Consider the following 13692-nt stretch of genomic DNA (forward strand, 5'->3'; position numbering starts at 1 on the left):
CAGCAGACACAACCCGTGCGGTGCTAGGCATTGACTTCCACATGCGACATGGCCCGCCCACCCATGGGAATCCACTTGGGTTGTGTGAAGTTCTCACTTAACCATGATTGCCCATTCTCTTTAGCAGTAGCCTTTAGCTGCACAACCAGAGGCCTCGGCAGTCGGTGGGGATTATGGGTGGTCGGTGGGGCAGAAGGGCAGGGATAAGAGTTGCCCCAGAATGGGTTAACGATCCAGGGTTGGCATGGTGGTACTGTGAGCAGTTAACCCCTGGTTGCCACTCCCGGCACCTCACACCCGTTTTCTATAGCGGCCTATCCCTGCGGAGGGTTCCCCCACCCCCAGCCGAGGGTCCCCCACCCCCCAGCGAGCATTAGGATGGTAAACCCAACATCCCGGGCTTTTCCCTTGAGCAAAGATGGAACTCACCTCCTCGGCTTTCTAACAGAAGCCCTTCTGCCAGGTTCACGTTTTCAAAAGGAGTACTGATTGGTGCCAGCCTGAGCACTTGCTGAGGAGGCTGTGAATGATGGGAGGCCATTGGATATGGGGGGCGGAATTCTCCACTCCCCACATGGCGTGGGAGAATTGTGGGAGGGCCTCCCGACATTATTTACGCGCCCCCCACACCCCCCCGGCGACCCCGCGATTCTCCCTCCCCCTTTCGGAAAAATCGCCGCTCACCGTTTTTCACGGCGAACAGCGATTCTCCGAGCCCGATGGGCCGAGCGGCCGGCCCTTCATGCCCGTTTCACCACGGCAGCAACCACACCTGGTCGCTGCATTCGTGAAACGGGCGCCAGATGCCCGTTTGGGGCATCCAAGGGCCCAATTGGGTGGGAGCACCGCGACTGTGCTCCGGAGGGGACAGGCCCACTATCGGTGGCCACTGATCGTCGGGCCTGCGTCCAAAATGGACGCACTCTTTCCCCACCGCCGCCCAGCAAGATCAAGCCACCACGTCTTGCCGGGCGGCAGTGGAGAAAGACGGAATCGCGCATGAGGGGGTTCGCGACATCCGCGAAGCGCCGTTCAGGCGTCATTTCCGGCGGCCAAGGTCGCGGCCGGGAACGACGGGCCCGCTCCTAGCCCCCCGGGTGGGGGTGAATTAGGTGCGGGGAGCGGGCCCCGGAGGCTGTCGTGAACCTTGGCTGGGTTCACGACGGCCTCCGCGATTTTTGGAGCCGGCGGAGAATACCGCCCGGGGTGGCTCTCATTAATTGTTTGGAAATTGGGCTTAAGTGGTGATAATTGATTTCTCACCATGCTACAGCGAGACCCCGATTTTGCCTACGCGAGCAGGCCGGTTGCTTTGCAAACTGTTTGGCGTCTGGCATAGTTTCGCATTTTTGGCCTCTCCCTCTATTCACTGGCCTCATTTCGCTTGAGTGAGAGTTACGAGGCCGAAGAATCGAGCCCTCAATTAATATTTTAGTTCACTTGCCTTAACTAGACTGCTTACCATTCATTCATTTTGAGAAATTAATTGGCACAATGACAAAAGCACATAACTGCTTGAATTTCATAACAAATAATGGCATTTTTTATGAGGTGTAATGGATTGTGGCCCCCCCAAAACACTTCACATTTTTTGTTAAACCCAGTAATATACTTTAAAACGAACAAGGTCCATTATACTGAGGCCACCTTTGCAGGCGGCTGCTCACTGCTGGGCGCGGCTCGCGCTTCACTGGGTCGCCTTGGAAACTGCCAGGTCACAATGGGCAGCGCGGAGCGGGCAGCGTCAGGACGGCTCTGATCAGCCGGGCCCGCCGCGGGGCCGCTCGCTGTTAGTTCAGGTTGCCTGGTTTGTGGAGGGGTCGAGCTGAGCTAAAGGCCAAAGGGGGAGAAAGCGAAGATCCCGCGGAGATTTAAGGTCTGCCGCACACATATTCTGGTGGGTAATTATCCACCTTTCTGTTTCCAAACAGTCGCTCTTTCTTGGGATCTAAACGTTTAACATGAATGTCCCAGAACTTCCAATCTCTTGGGTTCTGCTACCTCGTCACGATGCACAGTGGGATACCAGCCGAATAACCCCCCCCCACACACCACTAACGTGAATACCCCCCCCCCCCCCCCCATGGTTCCCCACCAATATTTCCCCACCCCCTCAATATTTCCCCATCCCCTAATGTTCCCCCAATGTTTCCCCCCCCACCTCCACCACCCCCAATTTTCCCCCATCTCCACTACCTGAATATCCCCCCAACTTCCAGCACCCCGAATGCCTCCCCCACCACCCCGAGTGTCCCCCCATCTCCACCACCCCCAATGTTCTCCCCCACTACCACCACCCCAAATGTCCCCCCCCAATCTCCAACATCACGAATGCCTCTCCAACCACCCTGATGCTCCCCCCACTTCCAGCACCCTGATGTCCCCCCCACTTCCACCACCATGAATGTTCCCCCCGCCTCTACCACCCCGAATGTCCCCTTTTACCTCCACTACCCTGAATGTCCCTGCCACCCCCCCCCCCCCCCCCCCCCCCCATCCCACCACCCTGAAATCCCGTCCCCAAAACTCTCTCCACCAAACTCCCACTTCCCCCCGGAAGTCTCACTACTACCCCAGAAATCCCACCACAAGGACCGCACGAGAATTGCCCAAGAACTTACAAATTCCGAATGGCAATTATCCTGCGTTGGGAACCATCCCGATTTAAATCGGATTGTTCCGATTGTCAGCAGAATAGTCACCCAGGAAAAGGTAGAAGGATTAAAAGCACTTCTAACTTTTCCTGCTGAACCCCCAACTCCCACGGGAATACCCACCCAACTACCTCCCGACAACCTCCTGACAGCCAACATACCTTCTCTAAAAAATAGCAGGAGGAGGTCATTCGGCCCTTCAAACCTGCTCCACCATTCATTATGATCGTGACTGATCCTCCAACTCAATTGCTTGATCTTTCCTTTCTCCCCATATCCTTCGATTCCCCTCTCCTCAAATGCTATATCCAACTACTTACTGTTTTGTCTTCAGCTGCTTTCTGTGGAAGTGAATTCCACAGGCTGACCACTCTCTGGTGAATAAATTTCTCCTCATCTCAGTCTGCTGCACCTGCACGCTTACCTTCAGTGACTGGTGTACGAGGACACCCAGGTCTCGTGGCACATTCCCCTCTCCTAATTTACGGCCATTCAGATAAAAATCTGCTTTCCCATTTTTGCTCCCAATGTGGATACCTGACATTTATCCAAATTATACTGCTTCTGCCATTCATTTGCCCACTCACTCAACTTGTCCAAATCACACTGAAGCATCTCTGCATCCTCCTCAGCTCACCACCCCACCTATGTGTCATCTGTAAATCTGAAAATATTACATTTAGTTCCCTCATCTAAATCATTAATATATACTGTGAATAGCTGGGGTCGCAGCACCGATCCGTGTGATACCCCACTAGTCACTGACTGCCATTTGGAAAATACCTGTTTATTCCTACTCTTTGTTTCCTATTTCCCAATCAGTTTGCTAGCTATCTCAATACACTATCCCTAATCCCATGTGCTTTAATTTTTTACGACTTTATGTTGAAAAACTATCCATTATTAAGAATTACTGCGAACGAATACTACAACAACTACCGTGCGTTAGCTCTGCTGCCTTAATGTATGCACATACTTACACTCCTTCACTCGCCAGTAGGATAGGCTGCAAAGACTCTGTGTGATATGCGATATGGAACAACAAAACCTACTTTTTTTCTCTATATTATTTCTTTATGTGCGTAAAAGCCAGTTGTGAAACTTTTCAAATGCTAAAAAATTAACACGTGCCTAAGCTTGAGGCCCAGGCCAACTGGCCCTCCTAGTCGGCATTGAAGTGGCAGTGAGCTGCACAACCATGTAAGACTAAAAAGACAAACACATCATCTATAATGCTTTTGTAGTGAAACATGGAAGGAGCTACATCCAATTCTAGACAAGAAGGCAAAAGAAATACCAGAACCACTGACTGGAACATAATTAGGTTCAATTTCCAGTCAGCCACAGTGGTAACTGATCCAGTGGCTTAGAGGAAACTTTAAATAAATATCAGGGCACACAGAATCTAAACACATTGATATTGACAAAAGGCACATTAAAATAACTACAATATTGCAGTAAGAGCTATAATTATTGTTTATCATAGAAATAGAGTGCCATGTGATATCTCTGGTTGAGGAAGATGCCTGCAATTTTATCTCTGAAACAAGCAGAATATAGCCATGATCAGTTAAAATTAAATTGGGGGGATAAAACGGTTGAGAGGTTATTGTTTCAGAGAATTAAATAATACAGCACACTTATAGATAAATCAGAGTGTAAGGGAAACAGCGAAGGCATTCTACATCAAAAGAAGAACACCTGAGCTCAAAGGAATAAAGAGTGAAAGAAACTTGTAGAGGGATGACAAAAGTGAATTTCTGAAGGAAAGTCCTGAAATGTTGGGCGGGATTCTCTGTTTTACCGGCACCCGGGGGTTTCCCGATGGCATGAGGCTGCCCCACAGTGGGAAACCCCATTGACCGGCCGGCGTAACGGAGAATCCCGCCAGCGGGTTGGGGCAGAAATATGGCTTGGCGGGGCGGAGAATCCAGCACGTTAACTTTGTTTTTTTCTCCACAGATACTGCCAGTCCTGCTGAGTATTTCCAGCATTTTCTGTTTTTATTTTAGATTTGGGCGGGATTCTCTCAGCCCGGGGCTGGGCAGGAGAATCGCTGCGAATCGCACTATGCCGCCCCGACGCAATTCTGTAGGGGCCAGAATTGCTGATCCAGAGGCCATGTTGACGCCGTCGGGAAACGCAACTGCATTTATGATGGTGTCAACACTTAGACTCAGGATCAGAGAATCCCGCCTCCAGTATCTGCAGCATTTTGCTTTTGGTAACATAAGAAAAGTTGAGCGGAACAGAAATAAAAGGCAGAAACAAATAGCCAAGTGAGAATATAAAATAAAAGTGGGTAAATGAAAGACGTAAGATATAAAGAGGAGCAGAAGACATTAATTAAGATGGGGTTGATGGTGTTTTTCGGTGTGATATTTACAAAGGAGATTGTCAGTTTATTAAGGGTAAGGGGAAACAATAATTATGTACTATAATAAAAACAGAAAGTGCTGGAAAAGCTCAGCAGGTCTGGCAGCATCCGTGGAGTGTGAATCTGAATTAACGTTTTGAGTTCAATATGGCTCCTCTTCCAAAGAAACTGGTGATAAGCAGCAGTTGGCTGGTGGAAAGCTGGGAGTAGAATATTGGACGGCAGAATAAGGATCTTGGCATACAGTAAGCCTAGATAATGGGTTTGGGGAGTTCATAGTTTTGGAGGTGTGGGGCTGGACACCCTGGAGTAGGAGAGGCTAAACTTTTAATGAAGGGCTTGGGGCAGTGTTCCTGATATGTGTTCCAAGGCCCAGATATATTTCCTTAGGCAATGTGCTCAGCACAGAATGCAGTTCTCTCTATTCGGTCAATTTAAAACTTTATTAAACTGCAACATAACTTCCACTGATTTGTTTTCTGGTCCCTTGAGATAAAAGCCAACATTCCATTAGACTTAATTTTTTTGTATCTGTCTGTGGTGAATGTGATTCACACAAAATATAGTTGCCAATATCACTCCATGTATATATGTTCGTTATCTACCCGTTGTAAGATCAATGCTGTATATAGTTGCCAATATAACTCCGTGTATGTATGTTCACTATCCACCATTGTAAGTGCAGTTGCCCTATCTGACCACCAGGGGGAGTCGCTCTGGGAGTACGTGAGAGTTTGTACTGGGCTCCTCCCTTGGCTCCGCCCAGGACTCCTCCTCCTGGGACCAATGTATAAAGATCAGTGCCTTAGAGCCAGCCTGCCAGTTCATCTGAAGTTCAATGACGAATAGGCTGGCTCTGTTGTAAGTTTACTAAAGCCTCTGTTCAGATCCAACTACACGTGTTCGCTGAATTGATGGTTCCATCAATTTAATACACTTAAGAAGCTGCCGAAGTAAAGCATGGAATCCGCTCTAAAACCATGACGTCTAGAATTCGATCCGCAGGATGCAGAGGCGAAAGAAACCTTCTGCCACTGGCTGAAATGTTTTAAGGCCTACCTGGCCGAAATCAGCACCGCTGAAACTACGGAGGAACAAAAGCTCAGCCTGCTGCACGTGAGGGTAAGCCACAGAATTTCTACACAACTAAATCCAGCCGTTTCCTACACCGCAGCGCTGGCGATTTTGGACAAAATGTATATTAGGCCCATGAACAAGGTCTTTGCCCGCCGTGTGTTCACGACTCGCTGAAAACGGTCTACTGAAACTTTAGCTGAATTTGCACGCGAGTTGAACAATCTCTCAAATGACTGCAATTACCAGGCCGTAACCGTGGCCGAACATAGGGAGCTTGCTGTGCGGGATGTCTTTGTAGCGGGCCTTCGATCTAGCTATATACGCCAGAGACTATTAGAAAATGGGGCCCAGGGCTTAGAGACTACCATAGAGGCTGCTATCACAATGGAAGTTTCCTTCCGCAGCCTCAACCCGTTTCCCGCGGACCCCGCTAACCCCGCATGGGCCCCCGACCTGAGGACCCCCCAAGCCTGTGCCGCAAGGCCCCCCAGCTATCGCGCTGCCACAGCCGGTCGCCCTACTGTCCCAGTCAACGACTCAAGCTATCCAGCTGCTCCAGCTAATTACTCAGCTTCCCCAGCCAGCTACTCAGCTCGCCAAACCAGTTATTCAACTGCTCCAGCCTGCCACTATTCAGCTCCCCAAACCAGTTATTCAACTGCTCCAGCCTGCCACTTCTGTGGACAAAGCCAGCACCCACGGCAGCACTGCTCAGCCCAATCCACGACCTGCAGCAGCTGCGGGAAGAAAGGCCACTATGCTAGTGTGTGCCTCGGCAGAAGGGCCCCAGCCCTCAACACCCCAACAGTCCAAAAACATAGCCCCCAGCACCAGCAGGCCCGCGGGGCACGAAACGCTGCAGCCTACGCTAAGGCTCCGCCCCCTCCCGCCACGTGCGATCCATGGGGGCCGCCATCTTGGCAAACCTCCACCATGTGGCCAGCCGCGTGCGATTCATGGGGGCCGCCATCTTCATCACCACCCTCCACGTGCAATCCACGGGCCCTAGCTGCATCCCCAAACTCAAACAGCTCATCGGAGGAGTACGACCTCCCCGGGCAGTCACCACATGGCCCGCAACTCAGCGCAGTGTTCTTGCATCAAGCTCGCCAGAACACAGCGGCATCTACTCGACAGGACGCCCGATCGGAAGAATTCGACTCCCCCGGGCACCCACCACGCGGCCCGCAACTCAACGCGGTCACTCACGACCAATCTCGCCCCAAGCATCTGAGAAATTCGATGACGGAGGTCCAGATCAACGGGTCCAACACGTCGTGCCTCTTCGACTCCGGGAGCACAGAGAGCTTCATACACCCAGAGCTGGTAAGACGCTGTTCCCTCCCTATTTATCCCGTCAACCAAACTATCGCCCTCGCTTCGGGCTCCCATTCCATCCAAATCCAAGGCCGCACTACAGCAACGCTAACGATTCGAGGCGCTAGATATTCCAAATTTGAACTGTATGTCTTGCCCGACCTCTGCGCGCCACTCCTCTTAGGTTTGGATTTCCAATGTAACCTTAAGAGTCTCACCCTCAGCTTCGGCGGGCCCCTGCCCCCACTCACTATCTACAGCCTCGCCATGCTGCGCATCACTCTCCCTCCTCTCTTCGCCAACCTCACCCCGGATTGCAAACCAGTAGCCACCCGCAGCAGGTGGTGCAGCCTGCAGGATAGGGTATTTATCAGAACGGAGGTCCGAAGGCTGCTCAGTGAGGGGATCATAGAGGCCAGTAATAATGGGGCCCAGGGAGAGAGAGGAGTTGAACAAGTGGCTACAGGGATGGTGCAGGAGGGAGGGTTTTGGTTTCCTGGGTAATTGGGGCTCATTCTGGGGTAGGTGGGACCTCTACAAACAGGATGGTCTTCACCTGAACCAGAGGGGTACCAATATCCTGGGGGGGAGATTTGCTGGTGCTCTTCAGGGGGGGTTTAAACTAATTCAGCAGGGGGATGGGAACCTAAATTGTAGTCCCAGTGTACAGGATGTTGAGAGTAGTGAGGTCAGGGATAGGGTTAAAAGTTCGAAAGAGGGCACCGGCAAGCAAGACGCTGGTTTGAAGTGTGTCTACTTCAACGCCAGGAGCATCCGGAATAAGGTGGGTGAGCTTGAAGCATGGGTTGGTACCTGGGATCTCGATGTTGTAGCGATTTCGGAGACATGGGTAGAGCAGGGACAGGAATGGTTGTTGCAGGTTCCAGGATTTTGATGTTTCTGTAAGAATAGAGAAGATGGTAAAAGAGGGGGGGGGGGTGTGGCATTGTTAATCAAGGAAAGTATTACGGCGGTAGAAAGGACGTTTGAGGACTCGTCTACTGAGGTAGTATGGGTTGAGGTTAGGAACAGGAGAGGAGAGGTCACCCTGTTGGGAGTTGTCTATAGACCTCCGAATAGTTCCAGAGATATAGAGGAAAGGATTGCAAAGATGATTCTCGACAGGAGCGAGAGTAACAGGGTAGTTGTTATGGGGGACTTTAACTTTCCAAATATTGACTGGAAATACTATAGTTCGAGTACTATAGATGGGTCAGTTTTTGTGCAGTGTGTGCAGGAGGGTTTTCTGACACAGTATGTAGACAGGCCAACAAGGGGCTAGGCCACATTGGATTTGGTACTGGGTAATGAACCCGGCCAGGTGTTAGATTTAGATGTAGGTGAGCATTTTGGTGATAGTGATCACAATTCGGTTATGTTTACTTTAGCAATGGGCAGGGATAGGTATATACCGCAAGGCAAGAATTATAGCTGGGGGAAAGGCAATTATGATGCTATTCGGCAAGATTTAGGATGTATAGGATGGGGAAGGAAACTGCAGGGGATGGGTACAATCGAAATGTGGAGCTTTTTCAAGGAACAGCTACTGCGTGTCCTTGATAAGTATGTACCTGTCAGGCAGGGAGGAAGTTGTCGAGCAAAGGAACCGTGGTTCACTAAGGAAGTTGAAGCACTTATCAAGAGGAAGAAGAAGGCTTATGTTAGGATGAGGCATGAAGGCTCAGTTAGGGCACTTGAGAGTTACAAGTTAGCCAGGAAGGACCTAAAGGGAGAGTTAAGAAGAGCGAGGAGAGGACACGAAAAGTGGTTGACGGTTAGGATCAAGGAAAACCCTAAGGCTTTACCCTATACCCTAGGTATATCAGGAACAAAAGAATGACTAGAGTAAGATTAGGGCCAATCAAGGATAGTAGTGGAAAGTTGTGTGTGGAATCAGAGGAGATAGGGGAAGCGTTAAATTGATATTTTTTGTCAGTGTTTACACTGGAGAAAGACAATGTTGTCGAGGAGAATACTCAGGTTCAGTCGACTAGGCTAGGTGGAATTGAGGTTCACAAGGAGGAGGTGTTAGCAATTTTGGAAAATGTCAAAATAGATAAGTCGCCTGGGCCAGATGGGATTTATCCTAGGATTCTCTGGGAAGCCAGGGAGGAGATTGCAGAGCCTTTATCCTTGATCTTTATGTCGTCTTTGTCGACAGGAATAGTGCCGGAAGACTGGAGGATAGCAAATGTTGTCCCCTTGTTCAAGAAGGGGAGTAGAGACAACCCTGGTAATTATAGACCTGTGAGCCTTACTTCGGTTGTGGGTAAAATGTTGGAAAAGGTTATAAGAGATAGGGTTTATAATCATCTTGAAAAGAACAAGTTGATTAGCGATAGTCAACACGGTTTTCTGAAGGGTAGGTCATGCCTCACAAACCTTATTGAGTTTTTTGAGAAGGTGACCAAACAGGTGGATGAGGGTAAAGCGGTTGATGTGGTGTATATGGATTTCAGTAAGGCGTTTGATAAGGTTCCCCATGGTAGGCTATTGCAGAAAATAAGGGAGTATGGGATTGAAGGTGATTTAGCGGTTTGGATCAGTAATTGGCTAGCTGAAAGAAGACAGAGGGTGGTGGTTGATGGCAAATGTTCATCCTGGAGTTCAGTTACTAGTGGTGTACCGCAAGGATTTGTTTTGGGGCCACTGCTGTTTGTCATTTTTATAAATGACCTGGAAGAGGGTGTAGAAGGATGGGTTAGTAAATTTGCAGATGACACGAAGGTCGGTGGAGTTGTGGATAGTGCTGAAGGATGTTATAGGATACAGAGGGACATAGATAAGCTGCAGAGCTGGGCTGAGAGGTGGCAGATGGAGTTTAATGCGGAAAAGTGTGAGGTGGTTCACTTTGGAAGGAGTAACAGGAATGCAGAGTACTGGGCCAATGGCAAGATTCTTGGTAGTGTAGATGAACAGAGAGATCTCGGCATCCAGGTACATAAATCCCTGAAAGTTGCCACCCAGGTTAATAGGGCTGTTAAGAAGGCATATGGTGTGCTAGCCTTTATCAGTAGGGGAATTGAGTTTCGGAGCCACAAGGTCATGCTGCAGCTGTACATAACTCTGGTGCGGCCGCTCCTAGAGTACTGCGTGCAGTTCTGGGCATCACATTATAGGAAGGATGTGGAAGCTTTGGAAAGGGTTCAGAGGAGATTTACTAGGATGTTGCCTGGTATGGAGGGAAGATCTTACGAGGAAAGGCTCAGGGACTTGAGGTTGTTTTTGTTAGAGAGAAGAAGGCTGAGAGGTGACTTAATAGAGACATATAAGATAGTCAGAGGGTTAGATAGGGTGGACAGTGAGAGTCTCTTTCCTCGGATGGTGATGACCAACACGAGGGGACATAGCTTTAAATTGAGGGGTGGTAGATATAGGACAGATGTCAGAGGCAGTTTCTTTACTCAGAGAGTAGTAGGGGTGTGGAACGCCCTGCCTGCAACAGTAGTAGATTCGCCAACTTTAAGGGCATTTAAGTAGTCACTGGATAGACATATGGATGAAAATGGAATAGTGTGGGTCAGATAGGCTTCAGATGGTTTCACAGGTCGGCGCAACATCGAGGGCCGAAGGGCCCGTACTGCGCTGTAATGTTCTATGTTCTATAGTAACAGTCCCTAGAGAGCTCAGGTGGTGGTCATCAAGACCGGGGAAAAATGCCGCATGGTCGTCGATTATAGCCAGAGCATCAATCGCTTTACGCTCCTAGACGCGTATCTCCTCCCCAGAATTGCAGACATGGTAAACCAGATCGCCCAATATCGGGTATTTTCCACGGTGGATCTGAAGTCTGCATACCACCAGCTCCCAATCCTCCTGGAGGACCTCCACTACACAGCGTTCGAGGCCGATGGCCGCCTCTTCCACTTCCTCTGGGTTCCCTTCGGCGTCACTAACGGGGTTTCGGTGTTCCAACGAGCAATGGACCGAATGGTAGACCAGTACGGGCTGTGGGCCACGTTTCCGTACCTGGATAATGTTACCATCTGCGGCCATGACCAGCAGGACCACGACGCCAACCTCCACCGTTTTCTCCAGACGGCCCAAAAATTAAACCTTACATATAACAAGGAGAAATGTGTGTTCCGCACAAACAGACTAGCCATCCTCAGCTAAGTCGTGGAGAACGGAGTCCTGGGCCCAGACCTGGACCCCATGCGCCCCCTTTTAGAACTCCCCCTCCCCCATGGCCCCAAGGCCCTCAAACGGTGCTTGGGGCTCTTTTCGTACTACGGCCAGTGGGTCCCCCAACATGCGGACAAAGCCCGCCCACTCTTCAAGGCCACACTATTTCCCCTGTCTGCTGAGGCGCTTCAGCTGCATCAGGGACGACATCGCCAAAGCAGCCATGCGGGCGGTGGATGAATCCACTTCCTTTCAAGTTGAGAGCGATGCCTCAGAGGTAGCGCTAGCAGCCACTTTAAACTAAGCAGGGCGGCCCGTTGCATTTTTCTCCCGTACCCTATCCGTTTCAGAACTCCGACACTCCTCAGTCGAGAAGGAAGCACAAGCCATCGTGGAGGCTATCCGACACTTGAGGCACTACCTCGCAGGTAGGAGGTTCACCCTCATTATCGACCAACGGTCGGTCGCCTTCATGTTCGACAACTCGCAAAGGGGCAAAATTAAAAATGACAAAATTCTTCGGTGGAGGATTGAACTCTCCACCTACAATTACGATATCAAATATCGACCGGGGAAGCTCAATGATCCCTCGGATGCCCTATCCCGCTGGACATGCGCCAGCGCGCAAATCAGCCGCCTAAAAGCCATCCACGATGACCTCTGCCACCCAGGGGTCACCCGGCTCGTCCACTACATCAGAGCCCGAAACCTGCCTTTCTCCAACGAGGAGGTAAAAGCGATCACCAGGGACTGCCTGATCTGTGTGGAGTGCAAACCGCACTTCTATAGACCAGACAGGGCCCACCTGGTCAAGGCTTCTAGGCCCTTTGAACGCCTTGCGATCAATTTCAAAGGGCCACTCCCCTCCACTAACAAAAACATTTACTTCCTTAACATTATTGACGGGTTCTCCCGATTCCCCTTTGCCATCCCATGCCCCGATATGACCTCCCACACAGTCATTAAGGCCCTGCATAGTGTCTTCACCCTGTTCGGTTTCCCCAGCTACGTGCACAGCGACCGGGGTGCGTCCTTTATGAGTGACGAGCTGCGTCAGTACCTGCTCGACAAGGGCATCGTCTCGAGCAGGACTACCAGTTACAACCCCAGGAGGACGGACAGGTGGAGAAGGAGAACGCGACGGTCTGGAATACCGTCCTACTGACCCTCAGGTCCAGGAAGCTCCAAGTTTCCCAATGGCAGAAAGTCCTCCCTGACGCGCTCCACGCAATTAGACCCCTCCTGTGTACAGCTACAAACCAAACCCCCCACGAGCGGCTCTTCATTTTTTCCAGGGGCACTACCACAGGGGTCTCACTTCTGGCGTGGCTGAGGCTGCCAGGCCCGGTTCTCCTAAGGAAGCACGTCACGGCGCACAAGACCGACCCCATTGTTGAAAAGATGCGCCTGCTTCATTCCAACCCACAGTACGCATTTGTTGAGTTCCCGGACGGTCGCCAGGACACAGTATCCCTCCGGGACCTGGCACCCGCTGGATCCAGCCCCCCATCTACCCCCACCGAGGAACTCCTTTCCCCGTTCCCTATGCGGCCACCCCCTTGCGCCCCCAATTCTGCAAGCTCGCCCCACCAGTCCTGAGCGCCAGCACCAGCCCGCGCCCCCAGTCTCCATTCGATCAGGAGGTGTATGAGGCTTGGACAAGACTCGCCCTGGAGCCGGCAACCGTACCCCAGACCTCGACGCCCGCCCAGCCACCACAAGAGGCTGCAACCCCGGTGCTCCGCAGATCAAAATGGACAATTCGTCCACCGTCAGACTGACTCTTTGAGCCATCACCCCCGCCGGACTTGATTTTTTTAACCGGGGGTGAATGTGATGAATGTGATTCACACTATATATAGTTGCCAATATCACTCCATATTCGTTATCTACCTGTTGTAAGATCAATGATGTATATAGTTGCCAATATAACTCCGTGTATATATGTTCACTATCCACCATTGTAAGTGCAGTTGCACTATCCGACCACCAGGGGGAGTTGCTCTGGGCGTACGCGAGAGTTTGTACTGGGCTCCTCCCTTGGCTCCGCCCAGGACTAATCCCCCTGGGACAGATGTATAAAGATCAGTGCCTTAGAGCCAGCCTGCCAGTTCATCTGAAGTTCAACAACGAATAGGCTGG

At 50.7% G+C, this 13692-nt stretch overlaps 1 protein-coding gene across 2 annotated transcripts in view; it reads left to right on the plus strand.

The window, feature by feature from the left end:
- Positions 1-1739: 1739 nt before the first annotated feature.
- tmem232 (transmembrane protein 232) overlaps positions 1740-13692 on the plus strand; it is a 141971-nt gene continuing 130018 nt past the window's right edge. Inside the window, exon 1 of one of the 2 annotated variants that reach the window (XM_038805123.1) lies at positions 1740-1897. The gene's annotated coding sequence lies outside the window, so the exon portion shown is untranslated. The remainder of the gene's footprint in view (positions 1898-13692) is intronic. The other variant, XM_038805124.1, reaches the window with a different exon arrangement.

The sequence above is a fragment of the Scyliorhinus canicula genome, chromosome 8, assembly GCF_902713615.1.
Source record: "Scyliorhinus canicula chromosome 8, sScyCan1.1, whole genome shotgun sequence".
In the NCBI taxonomy this organism is placed as follows: Eukaryota; Metazoa; Chordata; class Chondrichthyes; order Carcharhiniformes; family Scyliorhinidae; genus Scyliorhinus; species Scyliorhinus canicula.